The sequence below is a fragment of the Dermacentor andersoni genome, chromosome 2, assembly GCF_023375885.2.
Source record: "Dermacentor andersoni chromosome 2, qqDerAnde1_hic_scaffold, whole genome shotgun sequence".
Taxonomy (NCBI): Eukaryota; Metazoa; Arthropoda; class Arachnida; order Ixodida; family Ixodidae; genus Dermacentor; species Dermacentor andersoni.
Genome location: NC_092815.1, coordinates 240345678 through 240362966, shown reverse-complemented (window position 1 = coordinate 240362966; position 17289 = coordinate 240345678). Strand labels below are relative to the sequence as shown.

Genomic DNA, 17289 nt, shown 5'->3' with positions numbered 1-17289 from the left:
CGAAAGCACAGTCAGAACCTGAGCCGACATCACGAGCCAGTGAGCAGCTGCGAGGTATACCTAAGCCTTTTTCCGCACTTGAAAACGTTGCTCGTGCATTCATCATTGTCAGCAAAGTGATCAGAGCTAACGTACTTGAAGCTGAGATACAGTAAGCTTCAGGCAAGCCTATAACACTTTCTGGAAGGAAATACGGGAAACGAATTGACGAAACGCTGTCACGGAACCACACTTCACAGATGTAAACAAACCGTCAGTGAGCACTGCCGGCTCCGCCGAACGCGCCCGGTCGCTGGCGAGGCGCACAGCCTCATGGGAAGCGCCACGTGACCAACCTGTTAAGCGGAGGGGAGTTTTCTCAAACTCCCTGTCGGAGTTTCACGGGAGAACAAGATTTTGAAGCGTAGTAAAATCGCGTCATGTCACCTTAATACTCCCGCAGCTAGGCAGCGGAGTGAAACGAGGGTATGGCGCTGTTTTGCTCCAATACAACGGAGTAAATATTTGAGGAGGGGAGGTTTTAGGGCACATCACCTGTTAAAAACTCCCAGGTGGGTTTATTTTCGTTTAAAGTATGGGAAGCGATCACGACATAATCTGAGTAGCGCTCTCCACGCCCAACATACGGAGAACAATAGGAATGATTAAATTAACTGCTGGCCTCGTTATAGAGAACTCCAGAGAGCGCTGGAGGAGTCGGATACAGCCCCGACCAACATGCGAGAATGGACTGAATTCCTTCGACGAGCACACGGGGACACCACTAAAGCCATTGAGCGTACAGCGGAGGTGCCGGTGATAGACTGTCACCTGGTCAGCCTATGGGAAGAGAGCCGGAAACTGGCCAAGAGGTGGAAAAGACAACGTCTAAACAAACACCTGAGACAACGCATCGCTCTCTTGGCAGAGCAAGCCCAAGGCCACGCCAACGAGCTCGCTAAAAACGAGTGGGCGACGCTCTGTGGAACCCTATCAGGAACTCTGGGAACGACCAGTACGTGGCGAATACTACGAAGCATGTTAGACCCGATGAGCACGTGTACTGAGAATAACAAGAACCTCCAAAATATAGCAGACAACTTCGAGGGTACAGACCAAGGTCTAGTCCATGCTCTTCAGAAAAAGTACATAGGACCCTCACCTGCCACGGGATGGTCGTACGCGAAGAGACAATACGCGGGATAGGCGAAACCTAAATTAGACGAAGAAATAACGTACGCGGAAGTGTATGAGGCGGCACAATCCGCAGTTAAAAACTCGGCACCGGGCCCAGACTTGATCACAAATGCAATGATTCGAAACATGGATTCGATAGCCCTAGCGAAAATAACAGAGATTTTCAATAGCGAGTGCTGGGCCAAGGGAGACTTGCCCCAAGAGTGGAAATTGGCTAAAATAATCATGATCCCCAAACCAAAAAAGAATCCCTCGATCGATACACTACGGCCGGTGTCGCTGACGACCTGCCTGGGTAAGCTCTATGAAAGGGTTATCCATAGCAGGTTGCAGCGATACCTGGAAGAGCGGAGCTGGTTTCCGGACTCCACAATGGGATTTCGCACGGGTTTATCTTGCCAGGACGCGTTCCTCCTACTTAGACGAAATTCTAACTAATATACCGTAAGGCGACGAGAAACTAGTCCTAGCACTAGACCTCAAAGGAGCCTTCGACAACGTCTCTCACGCCGCAATAATAGAGGAACTCGAACTCGCGGGTTGTGGTGAGTGCACATACAATTACTTAAAAGCGCTTCTTTCCAACCGCGAGGCGAGCATCAGTATTGGCCAAATCAATTCGGATTTATTTAAAATGCCTAACAAAGGAACACCTCAAGGAGCTATATTATCTCCTCTTCTCTTCAACATGGCGATGTGTCACCTCGCGCGCGATGTGGATCGGATACCCGAACTAGGTTACACGCTCTACGCGAATGACATCACGCTGTGGACGAAGAGAGGTTCACTAGGGGATAAGGAATATACGTTCCAAAGCGCAGTATTAGCGGTGGAGAAGTTTTCTACATGGGATGGCCTGAAGTGCGCACCCGAAAAATCTGAGGTCATCCGGATACACGCGAAAGGATACAAATCCAGAGGATCGATTAACATCGTGGTTGAGGGCCAATCAGTACGAGAGGTACCCACGACGCGAGTGCTGGGTTTATGGCTTCAAAGCGACGGGAGAGCAGTACAGACACTCAAGACCCTCAAATCCACAGCCCACAACATAGCCCAAATGATACGTCGCGTGACATATCGAAAAGTGGGAATGCGAGAAGACGATACCCTAAGGCTCGTACAGGGCTTAGTGGTTAGTCAAATCACGTATGGCTTACCGTACCAAATCCTGAACAGGGAGGAGGAAAAGCAGGCTAACACAATAATCCGAACCACTTTCAAAGCTGCTCTGGGCCTGCCTAAATTTACTTCAACGGAGCGCATGTTAGCTTTGGGAGTGCACAATACTTTCAACGAACTGAGGCAGGCCACCCTTATGCGACAGAGGGAGCGCCTCGGTTTCACAAAAACTGGTAGGGCAATATTGGCTAGACTCAATATTCCAGCATACCCCCTTTACCTCATAGAGCAGGCCGCAGCTCTCCCTCCTTCGATGAGATCCAAAATTACAGTAGCTCCAATTCCAAAGAATATGCATCCCGAGTACAACAAAGAAAGGCGCAAAGCACGCGCACAACACATTCAATCAGCGTACTCTAATAACCATAAGTACAACACGTACTCCACGGACGCAGCTATGTATGCAGAGGCGACCGGACAGCGCTACCAAAGGAGGTACGCCCTGGCAGTCATGAACGCGATCAGCCAACAGCAAATTACCGCGTCGGCCACGGCGGGATACCCCACCTCGGCTGAAATATTAGCAGTGGCGATCGCACTCGCTCACGCGGAGCGTTCGCAAAGGGACTCGGTAGTGGTCACGGACTCCCAGGAGACATGTCGCATGTTTCTCAAGGGGCACGTGACTGCGGCTAGCCTCGCAATAATCTCCAAATTCTTCAACCACCATCATCGCCTACTCTGGTGCTCGAGCCACGCGGGGGTACAGGGGAACGAAAAGGCTAACGCGTTAGCTCGAGGGTTCACTAACCAAGCGACGGCGTCATCTTCTAACCCCAACCACCTGCACTATCCCTCACAAAATTCCACCAATTTAAATGCCAAAGACATCCTTGTTCATCAGCGCGGAGTCCGCAGAAAATACCCGCCACCTCACCCACAACTTGGCGGGGAAGAGGCCACCGATTGGCGTAAAATACAGACCGGGGTATTCCCCCATTTAAAATTGCTAAACGCCATGTATCCCACTCGTTATAGGGCCAACTGTCCTTGGTGCGGTGGCATACCTACCCTAATACACATAACCTGGGAGTGCACTAAGCACCCTTATAGGGCAAATACCAATAACACAATGAAGCAGTGGGAGGCACAGCTCGCCCGCTCCGACCTGGCAGGACAAAAGTCCTTAATTAGCCATGTCAGGCAGGCGGCAGAGGCCAGTGGGGCCCTGGACTGAGAGGTTCCGACCACCCCTCCTTCAAATCTTTGCCATTGCAATAAAGTTTCTATTTTTTGCTTCTCTTTCAATCCCCTTTTGTCCCTTCCCCAGTACAGGGTAACCTACCGGGCTCAGCCTGGTTAACCTCCCTGCCTTTCCCTTACAACAATCTCTCCCTCTCTTTCACACACACACACATTCTGATTGTTCACGTAAAGCGTGTGGCCACTCTTTCACGCTGCCAGCAAAGGCGGTAAACTTGTCCATACAAAGTGCGTCGCTGAATTACGCAGTGCACGACATTCCCTCTTCCCCAGAACGGCGGCTCCCAAAAGCGTCGCGTCCGCAGCTGGCACGCGCGACAAAAACGATTCTTTTCGCAGAACGCCTTCTTATTGGATCGTCATTCACCACTGTCGGGCGCGGTTGCCTTATGAATGCTACAAATGCCAGCCACCTCAAAGCGGGTACGCGGCTGCAGGCACAACAAGCATCGCAGCGCCCGCAACGTGTAACATGTAGAACAACTCATCGTGAGGTATACTCGTTCAAGAACGTGTTTATATTTATCTAACAAAGAGAGGGTCGTTCATTATAGAAGAAAATAAAGGGGAAATGTTCCCTTCTTGACTAAAGACGTATTTCCATGGAAAGGACGCAGACATAAGTTCATACGTTATTCTTGACGCCCCTCCCCTTCATGACGCTTTCTCCGAGTCCTGAGGGTAAATAAAATAAATTAAAATAAATAAATGCTTAATGACGACGAGAAGCAGTCTTTGTATTGCTGCAGAAGTACTCTAAGCTGTTATTGCTTATGCCTGCACCGATTCAGAGTAACATCAGAAGCTGGTTCAGGAACACTGACTATTGTGTTACAGCTTCGGTAGAATCCTAGAGGACAAACTGATTGCTAACAGCTGTAATTTCATCTGTGTATTCGATCTTCGTGCCACTCTTGCAGCGATTACTGGCTGAAGTTTGTCACCATCGCCTGCGGTTTTCCTCCGCGCAAGCGTACGTTTCTCCTTGCGACGCCGATTGTTCAGTCGAGCAGAAAGTATGCGTCGCTCCCGACGATGGCTTATGAGCGGTTGCTTCTGCGCGGACTGTAATGATGATGCTGGCGTGAGGTGGGATATTGACTTAAAATTAAATTATGGTGTTTTGCGTGCCAAAACCACGATCTGATTATGAGGCACGCCGTAGTGGGGGACTCCGGAAATTTTGAGCACCTGGGGTTCTTTAACGTGCACCTAAATCCAAGTACAGGGATACCGACTTCCGTATATTTGCAGCTAGCTTTCCGGGTCTCCAAACAACGATCCGCGAAAGGTCGGTGGGCCACTGCGTTGCTGCAACACAATCGCCGTAGACGACATCGGAGTTGCCGTGGCCATGGCCTTCGTAGCAGTCTTCTCGGGAAGGGGTCCGTACTACGGCAGCAATCGTCGGAGCTTGCGACTAGCTCGCTGGTCTGTAGTGACTTTGGCATTGTCTTCACGGCTTGCAGGGGTTCTCAGATACGCAACGAAGCACCTCCACGTTGGGTGAGGGCAAAAAATCAGACAGTAGCAAGACTGTCTGCAACTATTACTCGGCGCGGACTCGTGTCCAGAAAACAAATGGCACACAAATCATAACAATAGCGGCGAGCACACTCGGCCATCAGCGAAATTCCTATCCACGCGTTAGACGCGTCGGCTGTTTAAACACTGTGCGTCGATAATTCCAGTGTAATCTCAGGTGTTTGGGTGCCTTCCGCAATGTATAATCTGAGCACAACATACACAACGGACGGAATCGGCGACAACAACTGAGAATGTTCCAATACACGCAGACACACCTTCAGCCTACCGATAACTTTAACAGTCAGAGGGTGAAAGAGCAGTCCCCGGAAATAAGGTTAAACAATATATACGCGTGTCAATACGGTGCCCGCTCTGCCACTCTATCCCGTCTAAATTACTGGTGAATGGGGCGACTAGTGTTCAAAAAAAAAATAGTAAGAGGAACCGCTAGCACGCTGTTGCATGGAAGCTGAGCTCTTACCGTGACAAGCGAAGAGAAGACAGCGCTTGTCAGACAAGCGCTATCTCACAAACAGAAATGTCAGACAGCGCTTTCCGTCGGCGGGATGTGCCGCGTGGGACGCGACAGCGCGTCAAGACTCGTGGATCTTATTGGCGCAGGCACCGCGCTACGCCGAGTCCGCGCATGCCGCGCTGCGATTATCATTCATTCCCACTTGTGAGCGTCAGCTTTCACAAAAACTGGCGCTCGAGCCGTGGCGCGTATGCGCGCGTGCACGCTCGAAGCTGCGGCACCGATCGCCGCTGCGGCACTCCGCTCCAACGGCGCTGCTGTGGGAAACGCGCGAAGCTGCGCAAGCCACGTGCGCCCCGACAAAGACGCATCCGCCGTGCGCGCATGCAGCCCAGCGAGAGCGCACGTTGATTGGCGTCCGGGTAAAAGCCAACATGCACGCATTTAAACAATCCGCAACTAGCAGAAACAGCGCATAAACACGTCGCTAGCTCTTGCCAATCAATCGCACGGTTCGAATTCAGCTACGGCTTCGCTTGATCGCAAAGGTTGTAACGAGAACAGTGACATTCGCTCGAAGAGAAAGTTGTACCACCATCCTTTATTAGTATTACTATTACGATTGCTGTTATTAAAACAAACATTTTAAGAGAAGCTGTTAAATACCTCCGCGAGGTACACAACGCCCGCCTGTCCCAGAAGAGAAGTGCGCGCATCACGGGAAGCGATACTACGAGGGACGACAGACAATTGTCGTTGTACTGGCTCGCACAATCTTCAGAAAACGGCGGTTGTCACGCTGCTCGTACGAAGACGTGATTATCTCGCGACACGCATTCTGCAGACCACAGCCTCTACCTGGGGAACCAAAAGCCGTAGTCGGCCAAAAAACGAAAAACAAAAAAAAAAAAAACAATGCGAAGCGCCGCTAAAAGAAAAGGCGCGCGAACCTCGTAAGTTTAAACGAACGGGTGGGAATCGGTCGCGCGCGGTGTCTCAGTGGCTAGTAAGTTCGGACGGTGAGTACGAAGTTGCAGGTTCGAATCACGAATGCGAAAACGCTCCTGTAGCGAGCAATGGCTGCACTTTACCAACTCCACTTGACCGAAATGCCCACCACATGCATTCGCTATCGTGTGGCTCCTTGGGATTCCCTCGACGAATCGGTATATCATCGATCAGCCAATCAATGCAAGGGGACTTGCGTTCGTTAGGACGAAGACAAGTGACCCTGTCAGAACAGAGATTCCTTTTTGCACCACCATTAGTCGCATATATATAAATGCCGTTTGTTCCTGCGTACTAAATTGACTTCCGGAATTCATTATCTGGCGGCATTTCCTCGTTTTCATCAAACTAATTTTTCACCGTACTTGATGCCAGTGTATAGCTGCAATACATTTTCTGCATTCTTTTATCATTTCTGATTTTGTTGCTTGAAACCTACCTATATATTTGTAAACTTGTTAGTTTCGTAACAGCTAGTATTCTGTACTCCTTCCCGCAGTAGCCCTTTATGGGATACGGTATGTTAAAAAATAACGAAATGTAAACATAATGACGCTAACCAAACAGCAGCTGATCTTTGTCCTTCGCAGTAACAAATATAACCAAGGGCAGACGAACAAGGGCTGCTAGGCGTAGCAATGGCTGAGGCTCATTCAGATACGTAGCAAGCAGCGCCGGAATTCCGGCATATAATGATGAGTGTTTCCACTTCCTTCACCCTGAACTGCGATTGGCGACCGTGCAGGAATAAAAAAAAAAACGCTTTCTGACTGACTAAGCGTGAAGTCACACAGCAGGAAGATAAGCTCAATCATATACCAGAAAATCGCTGCCACTTCTTATTGAATTGCAGAAGACGAGAAGCAATCGTCATTGCGCTTTTATTGCTTGAACTTGGAGGCTGCAGCGAATCAGTTACGATCTGCTGGTCCTTGTGAAGGCCTGGAGAGATAATAGAATAGCTCGAAAATATATCGTAAGAGAACGTGACAGTGTCCGTCTTGCGGCTGATCGCGGCTCCAGTAGCCTCTAATTTACAGGCCGTTGTAGCGTTCCGGTGATATTCAATCAATCTGCCCATTCTGTGACTGACAGGCCGTATAAGTAACAATCCTGAACCGGGGCTGTGAATCTGCTGTCTGCGCAGTTTGAGCTATCGACCTCGTGTTGACTGAAAAATCCACTGTCTGCCGTGAAGTGCAAACACCACTTCCTGCGCTGATGACGGCATATATTTTGAGAGTCCAAGGAGCCCCCGAAATGGGAGCTGTGATTGGTAAGTTGAAGCCGGCCGGACATGAAGAAAGGTAACTTGCGATGGAACCGAACAACACGCCACGGGCACGCTTTCCGTCGTCCCCTGCTCTTTCGCAATAGTATGAGCGCCGCGCTCGGATGCATAAACCAGTCTTTAGCCGAGTGGTTGTGGCGTTGCGTTGCTGAGCACCAGGTCGCCGGTTCGATCCTGGCTGCCGCATTCGCATGGGGACGGGCTGCGAAAACGCTCTTGCACCGTGCACTGGGTGCACCTCAAAGGACCCAAGCTGGTCGAAATAATTTAGAAGCCCTCCATTACGGCCTCTCTCATAATCCGATCGCTGTTCTTCTGGCACGCAAACCGCAGAATTTAACGTTAAATTTTCTCCCGTACAGCTTGACCGAAATCTGGGGCAGGTTTGCTAGGCCATTTGCGGTCATTAGCCTCTACTGTGTACGAAAAGAAAATATTTATTAAATGCATTGGACCAAACGATACGCATTAGGTACATTTGTAGATTGTAGGAAAGCGTTTCGTTAGCTAAATTGTAGTTTGCTGCCTCAGAAATTAGGCTAGGTTGGATCACGCAGCGCAGCGTTGAAGCTGAGTGACTTTTACGTATTATCATGCCGTACTGAATTTATTAATATAGACTGCAACACTTCAGGAACGCTATCCATAAACGCGAATTACGCAAGTTAATTTAACACGTTTGTGAACTGCATGCACGTGTTCCGGTAGCTAACAAAGTGCCAAATAAACCATCTACCTGGACAGAAGTAAATCGGTTAGTATTTACTGAAAGTCTAACAAAAGTCACCCTGCTTCACGCTAAGTCAGGGATCATCCTGGCAGTATCAGTTAAGGCTGAAATGGAGCAGTCGTGAGACAGATATTGTAAATAAACTTAGAACATCGGGTGGGTTGTTTATACAGAAACTATGCCGTGGGACTCGGCATGCCGTGCCGTGCGATTGCTCGGGACCATCCAATGCAAACTCACATTACGGTGGAAGCCCTGAGAACGCACATCAGACATTTTGCACGTGCCCCCTATCGCCACCTTGCAACACTACCTTCAGACAAGCACCAATCATCATTCTCTAAAACTATCATCAAGTACAACGACTAACTTCCCTCGGGCTTCACCGCTGCATCTAAACCATCGATACCCCCTTGGTGTCTTATCAGCCCCACAGTCCATCTCAGTGTACCAGGAATCGGGAAAAAGTCTGAACTGTCGTCGCCTGCGCTGAAACAACTGTCTCTGCTTCTTCTGCACGAGAGGTACGCGGACAGTGAACACATTTATACTGATGGTTCCACAAACATCCAGTGTTCGTCCGGTGCTGTGGTTGTCCCAGCAAAAGCTATTACCATCAGCTTTAGGACTGACCACCCTACAACATCGACATCTGCTGAACTAGCTGCTCTTCGCGCTGCACTTTGTTTCGTCAATCGGGAGCCACCTCGACAACGGTCAATCTTCAGCGACTCAAAGGCAGCCCTACAATCTGTACTATCAGCTCTGCGTCGCGGGCCATTCGAATAGCTCGTATTAGATATTAGATGCCAACGCCATACATCACAGGAGAAAGGACACCACGTGACGTTTCAGTGGCTGCCAAGTCACTGCGGCGTCACTGGAGACGAAGACGCCGATAATGCCGCTCCGGCAGCTCTTGACGACGCACAAGAAGAGGCCATACCGCTTTCACGGTCCGACGCAGCTAGCAGACTTCGAGTGCTTACACAGGAGATCACGCTCTCTGTATGGTGCACACCAAACAGCCAGACCAACCAGAGCAACCGTCAATACCACCTGCACTCTTTGATGCATCTCTATATGCCAACTGGACTCCGCTGAAGAGAGGCGACTCTGCTTTATCGCTTATGGCTAGGGGTGGCTTTCACTAAATCGTACTCATTTCGCATTGGAATGGCCGACAACGCTCTCTGCAATGCCTGTCTTTGCGAGGAGACGCTGGAACACATTCTGTGCGACTGTCCTGAATATAATGTTCAGCGACAGTCCCTGGCATCCGTTCTAACGCACCTTGACACTAGACCATTGTCCCTCGGCACGATTTTCACATGCCGCCGACAGAAGACATTGCAGGTGAAGGCGACGAAGGGACTACTTCGGTTTTTGAAACAGACGGGATTGGACAAGCGGCTGTGACAGTGATATCACGTACCATGCCAGATTGATGGACTCTAACGGACGATGTGTGTGTGCTGTGCTATGTGCTCTCTCTCTCTCTTCCCCTTCCCCATCTTTCATCGCCCCCATCCCTCTCCCATGTGTAGGGTAGCAAACCGGTTAAGCTAAACTGGTTAACCTCCCTGCCTTTCCTTCTCTCCTTTTTCCTTCCTTCCTTCCTTCCTATGCCGTGGGATGGCCATGCTGATCCCATATTCCATAGCATTGGAACTAGCGCCGATAACCAGTAACTTTTGTCTTCATAAACAGTTTCTTCTGGAAAACGTGACACTATATACTGTTTACAATGCACTGTTTTCATCGTAACTAAAGTATCGTGTAATTGGGTGGAGAGCAACAACACTTAGCTAAGGCTAAGGCTAAGCTAAGGGGGAATGAGCAATCTACTAACATTTTCAACTACGGTTGCCTCTAAATTTGCGAATTTTTAAAGCAAACAAATTCAAAATTTCCAGGCTGCTTCTAATGACTTCACTCTAGTAACATACCGTATATCACGCTGTAGTTACTAAACGGAAAATCTACCCAAGTGTAACAATTGCTACAAAGGAAACCCATACGGTTTTCTGGAAAGAAAATCCTCGCAGTTGAAGAAAAATTCGTCCTGGTCTGGGACTCAAACCCAGGACCACCGCCTTTCCGGGGCAGCCACTCTGCCATCTAAGCTAGCCAGGCGGCTAGCAGATGGCAGGGCGAAGCCACACTTATAAGCAACTGAAAAGTAAGGCAAGAGTTTGACGTAATAGTTCTGCGGAAGCCCACAAGGTGGAGAGAAGTAATTAATAATTCAAACGCAGCTGAATGACGAAGCGATTAGCGTGTACGCGTTGACCGAAACGCATCTCCGAGATTTGGAGGAGCCGCCTGTTAGTGACAATTTTCCATGGCAAGGGTGCGACAGAATGACTTGGCCAAGGAAAGGCGGAGGCGTAGGCACGGTAAATAGGCGAGGTCTCAAGTGGCAAAGAGTAAAATAGACATGTAAGGAGCATGTATGGATTAGCGGCACATGGCAGCGCAAAAAGACGTGGCTGCGAGTAGCTTACCTATGGACAGGTAGTGATAACAGGGACAAAGATAACGAATCGATTGATTGCATTAGAACGATATTAATGAGTTCAAGAAATCAGGCCAGGTGATTATGAACGCGGACATGGACAACTTAGACGGATATGCTGATTACAATGGTTCTCTAGTGCTGGATCTGTGTTATCAACAGAACATATAGAAATTAACCGGGAGAGTAAGCGTCAGGGTCAGGTAAAATAGCAATGCGAAAACAGGCAGTCATGTATACACTACGCCTTAGTCTCAGAAATTGTCTGCGAACAACTAGATATAATGATAATAGACGAACATGCAAAAAATACCCTGGGTAGCGACAACAGACGTTTAACAATAAAGTTTGAGAAAAATACTCATGCAAAACACGAACCAATAGCATCAGAATTTCTAAATATGAACGAACAGCAAATAACAGAGATCGCAAAATATCATGAGCCATGCCCCTCTGTGAAGGTAGTTGACCAGCGAAGTTGTTTAGTACACGACACGGAGGTGACACATAATTTTGAGCAAATGTACGAACTTATTTATTGTCTTGGTGTGCGGTCATCATGACGAAAGGTAAGCACACTCATTTATTGTCTTGATCGGTAGTCATTTTTTCACTCGCAACGGCAATCACATTCTTTGTTAATGTCAAATCGAGCACGCGGGTGATTGCTCGGGCCGGGTCTGTGTGGCATCGCAAGAGATATGTCTCAAACACGGAACGCGTGAACCGCTTCCTTTTCGGCACCGACACATCCACATTGAAATCACCGACAACGACAACAGGGGCCGTGGCATCGCAGCTAATTCACACAAAGTGAGTAGCCATGAACCTTACGGGACTGAGTCATTGCATCATTTGCTTGCTTAAGGGGGTATGAGCCAGCTCACGGGGGTATGAGCCACTGGTGATGACAGTTTTCGACCTGCTGTTTTGTGTGTTTTATGCGTTATTAGGAAGTGGAACACTAATCGTTTCACTTTGCCGAGTGCTTGTTTCCTCTGCTTCACGGGGCTATGAGCCATTGTATTTTTGCTTGCTTACGGGAGCATGAATGCTTACGGGGTATGAGCCATCGATGATGGTGGTTTTTTTTTTTTTTTCACGGAGAACAAAATCCATGAAACCCTAGCCATCTACAGCTTCACGGTAAAAACGTAGAGAACAATATGGAGGCTTTTCCAACAGCTGTCTAGGTATCTAAGGAACTGGCAGACGTTATGCAGCAGGAAATAAGACAGACACGGCAATAAATTGTTGGATGGAAACAAAAAAACCACGTAAGTGGTGGAACAAGGAAATAAAGCAAGTTATAGAAGAGCGTACGCAGGCATCTAGGAATCATCCAGAAGTAAAAAGTGTTGGGATTACACGAAGAGGCGTTGCTTAGATGGCACCAATACTGAGAAAAGAAAAGGGTGGTCAGTGAGCTCGTGCAAGAGAAAACTAAAGGCACAAGTGAACGTTGGGTGCATAACATTCGCAAAAGAGACAAAGGCGCCCCAAAAAGATTCTGGAACCGTGTAAGAGCACTTGGAGCTCCAACTAAAAATTCGCAAACGGCTATAAGGGATGAAGGCGGTAACATCTACGAAGAAGATGACGCACTGCGGTGCATCACAGACGTTATGCCGGATAACTCCGGCACGACTAAAACCGTAGTTCAGACTCAAATAGATCCAGCAACAACAGTGAAGCCCGCGAGATCAAAATGTGACATAGAAAGCTTTCATTAGAAAAAGAAAAGCTGTAGAAAATGTCCCTAATATTACGGCAGCAGGACCCAATGAAGTCCCAATACAGCTAATCAAAAACCTCGGTCCAAAGAGCAAGGACTGCTGACTAATGCTTTTAAGTAAGTGATTAGAAGGAAGAAAACTCCGGTTGGATGGCGTGAAAGCAAGATGAACCTATCTACAAAGACAAGGGTGATAGGGATAAGACAAGCTTGCACAAGCCAGTTACAGTAACGTCGGTGATATACTGAATGACAATGGAAGTCATAAAATTAGAACTGTCGGAGTGAGTGGAGAAAAATGATCTACTAGGGGAACTGTATAATGGGTTCAGGCCACGCAAACGCTTAGAGGATAATATATCTAGACTAACTCAGTGCATATGGATTTCAGTAGCTCAGAATAGACCTTTATCGATAGCCTTTTTGGATATTAAAGGAGGCTATGACAACGTAGACAGAGAATTGCCAATAGACAGGGAATTAGACAGGGACAGGGAATTTACGTAGAGAGGGAATTTATTGCCAATACCGAAAGTAGCCCCACTGTCCACCCACTGCTAGTGGCACTCGGCGCACTCTGTCCCCATCGCAGATCGCTGTCAAGACAGGGCCCGCGCAGCCTTACCATACGCAGCCGCAGTGCAGTGGATTACGGTTGACAATGTTTGACATCGAGAGGAGGCAGCGTCATCGACCGCGTCTAAGTGCGAGGTCCATCAAACGTGACACGCTTCAATTGCGTCACGTACTACAACACGCATGTGCCAGCGAACAGCGGCATCATCCAAAGGCACCATCATATAATTTGAAGATAAAGAAGAAACTCAAGAAGAAGAATCAAACAAGAGAAAATGTACATAATAAATGTTGGATATATTTGCTTCATTCAGGGTTGGGAATGCCCAAAGTCAATTCGGAACAATTCTTGAGCAATTAAAATTGTCTTTTGGAGCGCTTTCGAGCGGACAAAATTGCCTTTTGGAGCAGCTTGGAGCAGGCTAAATTGCATTTTGGAGCAGTTTCGAGTCAGTTCGATCTGAATTGTGATGAAACAATGGCATATGGCTGCGCACTTCGATATCACGATGAAACAGAGTAAGCCAACAAGAGCGCTGTATTGCAGCTTTCTTAAGCTGAGTTTTGAAGCAGATTACTCACATATGAAACCATCTAGTGCATGCAAATTTTGGTAATAGTGCCTGCAGATTTTTAATTAGCGACAGCAATCACAAAAACATGCATTCTGCAATCGTGGAAAAGAGCCCAAGACATTTTTTATCGATGCGATTTTTTTAATGTGTCGACAGTGTTGAAGTTCCTGGAAACGCGCTTCACCAACAGGCCGTACCGAGAAGCCAGATTTGTGAACTACTGCGGTTTACTATTGCGATAGCAATTATATCGGCACTCCAGGCGCATTTATGCCGACGTATTCGGCGTCGCCGTAATGTTCCGTATAAAGTGTAAGAGTGATAACATCGTCGCCGCACGCTGTTAGCTGCATGTGCGAGTCAAAGCGCGTGAGGGTGAGCCGACGATGCCGTCTCAATCTCGCGCGCGCAAGGCAGGAAAGCGGGAAGAAAGCGCTCCGCCTTCCGTCGTGCGCAAGGTATCGGGGAAGGAGGGGGGCGCTCCATTTCCGCGGCTGCTGCGTATGGCGCGGCCAGCATCATGGTACGCCCCTGCACCTTTTTACTCTGCTGTTTGTCACGGAAGAAATTTAGGTGACTTGAGCGCCCATATTCCCTACTTGTAGCCGCTCGCACGCGTGCTTCCGTTCCTGTAACATATACTTCAAGCATTGCCGCGCCTGTCCAGTTAACTTGTTCGCCGCAAGAGAAGGATATTACGTAAACAATCGCTTCTATAACATTTTAGCGCCAGCACAAAAGGAAAATGCAGCAGAAAACGCGCGTACCCAGTAAAAAAAAGCACTAAAGGGAGACGTAGCAAAAAACGAGCATACTCAGCACAACACACGCACACAATGGAGACACACGACAAAACGAGCGTACCCAGCACAAAATAAGCCCAAGAGGGAGTCGTACACAAGACCCAGCGTACCCAGCCCAAAATACGCACAAAAGGGAGACCTGACATAAAACGAACGTAGCCTGCACTAAATAAGCCCAAAAGGCAGACGTAGCACAAAACGCCCAACACGAAATAAGCCCAAAAGGGGGAGGTAGCACAAAACGAGTGTGCCCAGCCCAGAATACGCACGAAGGGGAGACTTAGCAGAAAACGAGGATAGCCTGCAAAAAATAAGCCCATAAGGGAGACGTAGCAGAATACGAGCGTACCCAGTACAACGTACGCACAAAAGGGAGACGTTGCACAAAAAGAGCGTACCCAGCAGAAAGTACGCACAAAAGGGAGACGTTGCACAAGAAGAACGTACCAAGCACAAAATAAGCCCAATAGAGAGACGTAGCACAAAACGCCCAACACAAAATAAGCCCAGAAGGGAGACGTAGCACAAAACGAGCTTACCCAGTAGAACGTACGCACAAAAGGGAGACGTAGGACAAAAAGAGCGTACCCAGCAGAAAGTACGCACCAAAGGGAGACGTTGCACAAAAAGAACGTACCAAGCACAAAACAAGCCCAATAGAGAGACGTAGCACAACACGCCCAACACAAGATAAGCCCAGAAGGGAGACGTAGCACGAAACGAGCTTACCCAGTAGAACGTACGCACAAAAGGGAGACGTAGGACAAAAAGAGCGTACCCAGCAGAAAGTACGCACCAAAGGGAGACGTTGCACGAAAAGAACGTACCAAGCATAAAATAAGCCCAATAGAGAGACGTAGCACAAAACGCCCAACACAAAATAAGCCCAAAAGGGGAGGTAGCACTAAACGAGTGTACCCAGCCCACAATACGCACAAAATGGAGACGTAGCACAAAACGAGCGTAGCCTGCAAAAAGTAAGTCCAGAAGGGAGGCGTAGCACAAAAAGAGCGTACCCAGCAGAAAGTTACGCACCAAAGGGAGACGTTGCACAAAAAGAACGTACCAAGCAGAAAACAAGCCCAATAGTGAGACGTAGCACAAAACGCCCAACACAAGATAAGCCCAGAAGGGAGACGTAGCACAAAAAGAGCGTACCCAGCAGAAAGTACGCACAAAAGGGAGACGTTGCACAAAAAGAACGTAGCAAGCATAAAATAAGCCCAATAGAGAGACGTAGCACAAAACGCCCAACACAAAATAAGCCCAAAAGGGGGAGGTAGCACCAAACGAGTGTACCCAGCCCAGAATACGCACAAAATGGAGACGTAGCACAAAATGAGCGTAGCCTGCAAAAAGTAAGTCCAGAAGGGAGACGTAGCACAAAACGCCCAACACAAAATAAGCCCAAAAGGGGGAGGTAGCACAAAACGAGTGTACCCAGCCCAGAATACGCACAAAATGGAGACGTAGCACAAAACGAGCGTAGCCTGCAAAAAGTAAGTCCAGAAGGGAGGCGTAGCACAAAACGAGCGTACCCAGCCGAAAGTACGCACAAAAAGGAGACGTTGCACAAGAAGAGCGTACCAAGCCCAAAATAAGCCCAATAGAGAGACGTAGCACAAAAAGAGCGTACCAAGCACAAAATAAGCCCAATAGGGCGACGTACCTGTAAACGAGCCTACCCAGCACAAGATCAGCACAAACGGGAGACGCAGCACGAAACGAGCGTGCGGTGGTGTCAAGTTGAGGCCTTTTTTCTGATCCTCCTCCATGGTTAAACGGGAAATAAAGGTTGACTGACTGATTCAATACCAACACAAGGAGCACACAGTAATAACAAAATCGTACACTTTGACGAAGTTCTTCCAAACGTGTCACCACAGAAAAATCTAATAGTTAAGACACCTCCAAATGTATCTTCTAGTTATTTTATCTTCAAATCTACAAGACAACTGGCGTCCATAGGTCGCGTTTCAAACCGCCGATCTTTCGTTCTGATATCCGAGGCGTTCTCTCTTCTGCTAGCCTAACACCTTCGTCATCCGTCCACCTACGCCCACCAGCAGCCTTCAAGTTCTCCTCAGAGGATTTCGCCAACGCTATGCAGAAGTAGGCCACTTACCACGGTTGCAGCTCAAATTTATAATAGTTATCCCGTGACATTCAGTGAGTCTCGCGTGTATTTATAATAGAAGAACGTCAGCATAGAACTAGTTCAGCTGCATATATTGCTTCAATGCACTTCCTTTCCGATTGTTGCAAGCGGAAGACAAACGCGATCGCCTTTTTCCTGAACGCCCCGAGTCACAACTCAAGTGCGTTTTTTCCCCTTCTTTTCGATACATCCAGCAAGTACGTTTTGCATCATAATCAAATTTTAATGTCACGGAACTGTGTAATATTCATTTCAGGTGTCGAACCTAACTTCTGCATTCGCTCGGCAACATCAAAGAACTTGCGAAGAACATTGTTATGGTGAATTTTCTT

At 48.2% G+C, this 17289-nt stretch overlaps 1 protein-coding gene across 10 annotated transcripts in view; it reads right to left on the bottom strand.

Moving 5' to 3' along the window:
* The window catches only part of LOC126539898 (glycoprotein-N-acetylgalactosamine 3-beta-galactosyltransferase 1-like), a 166537-nt gene that overhangs the window by 33871 nt on the left and 115377 nt on the right, over positions 1-17289 (bottom strand). The window lies entirely within an intron of this gene.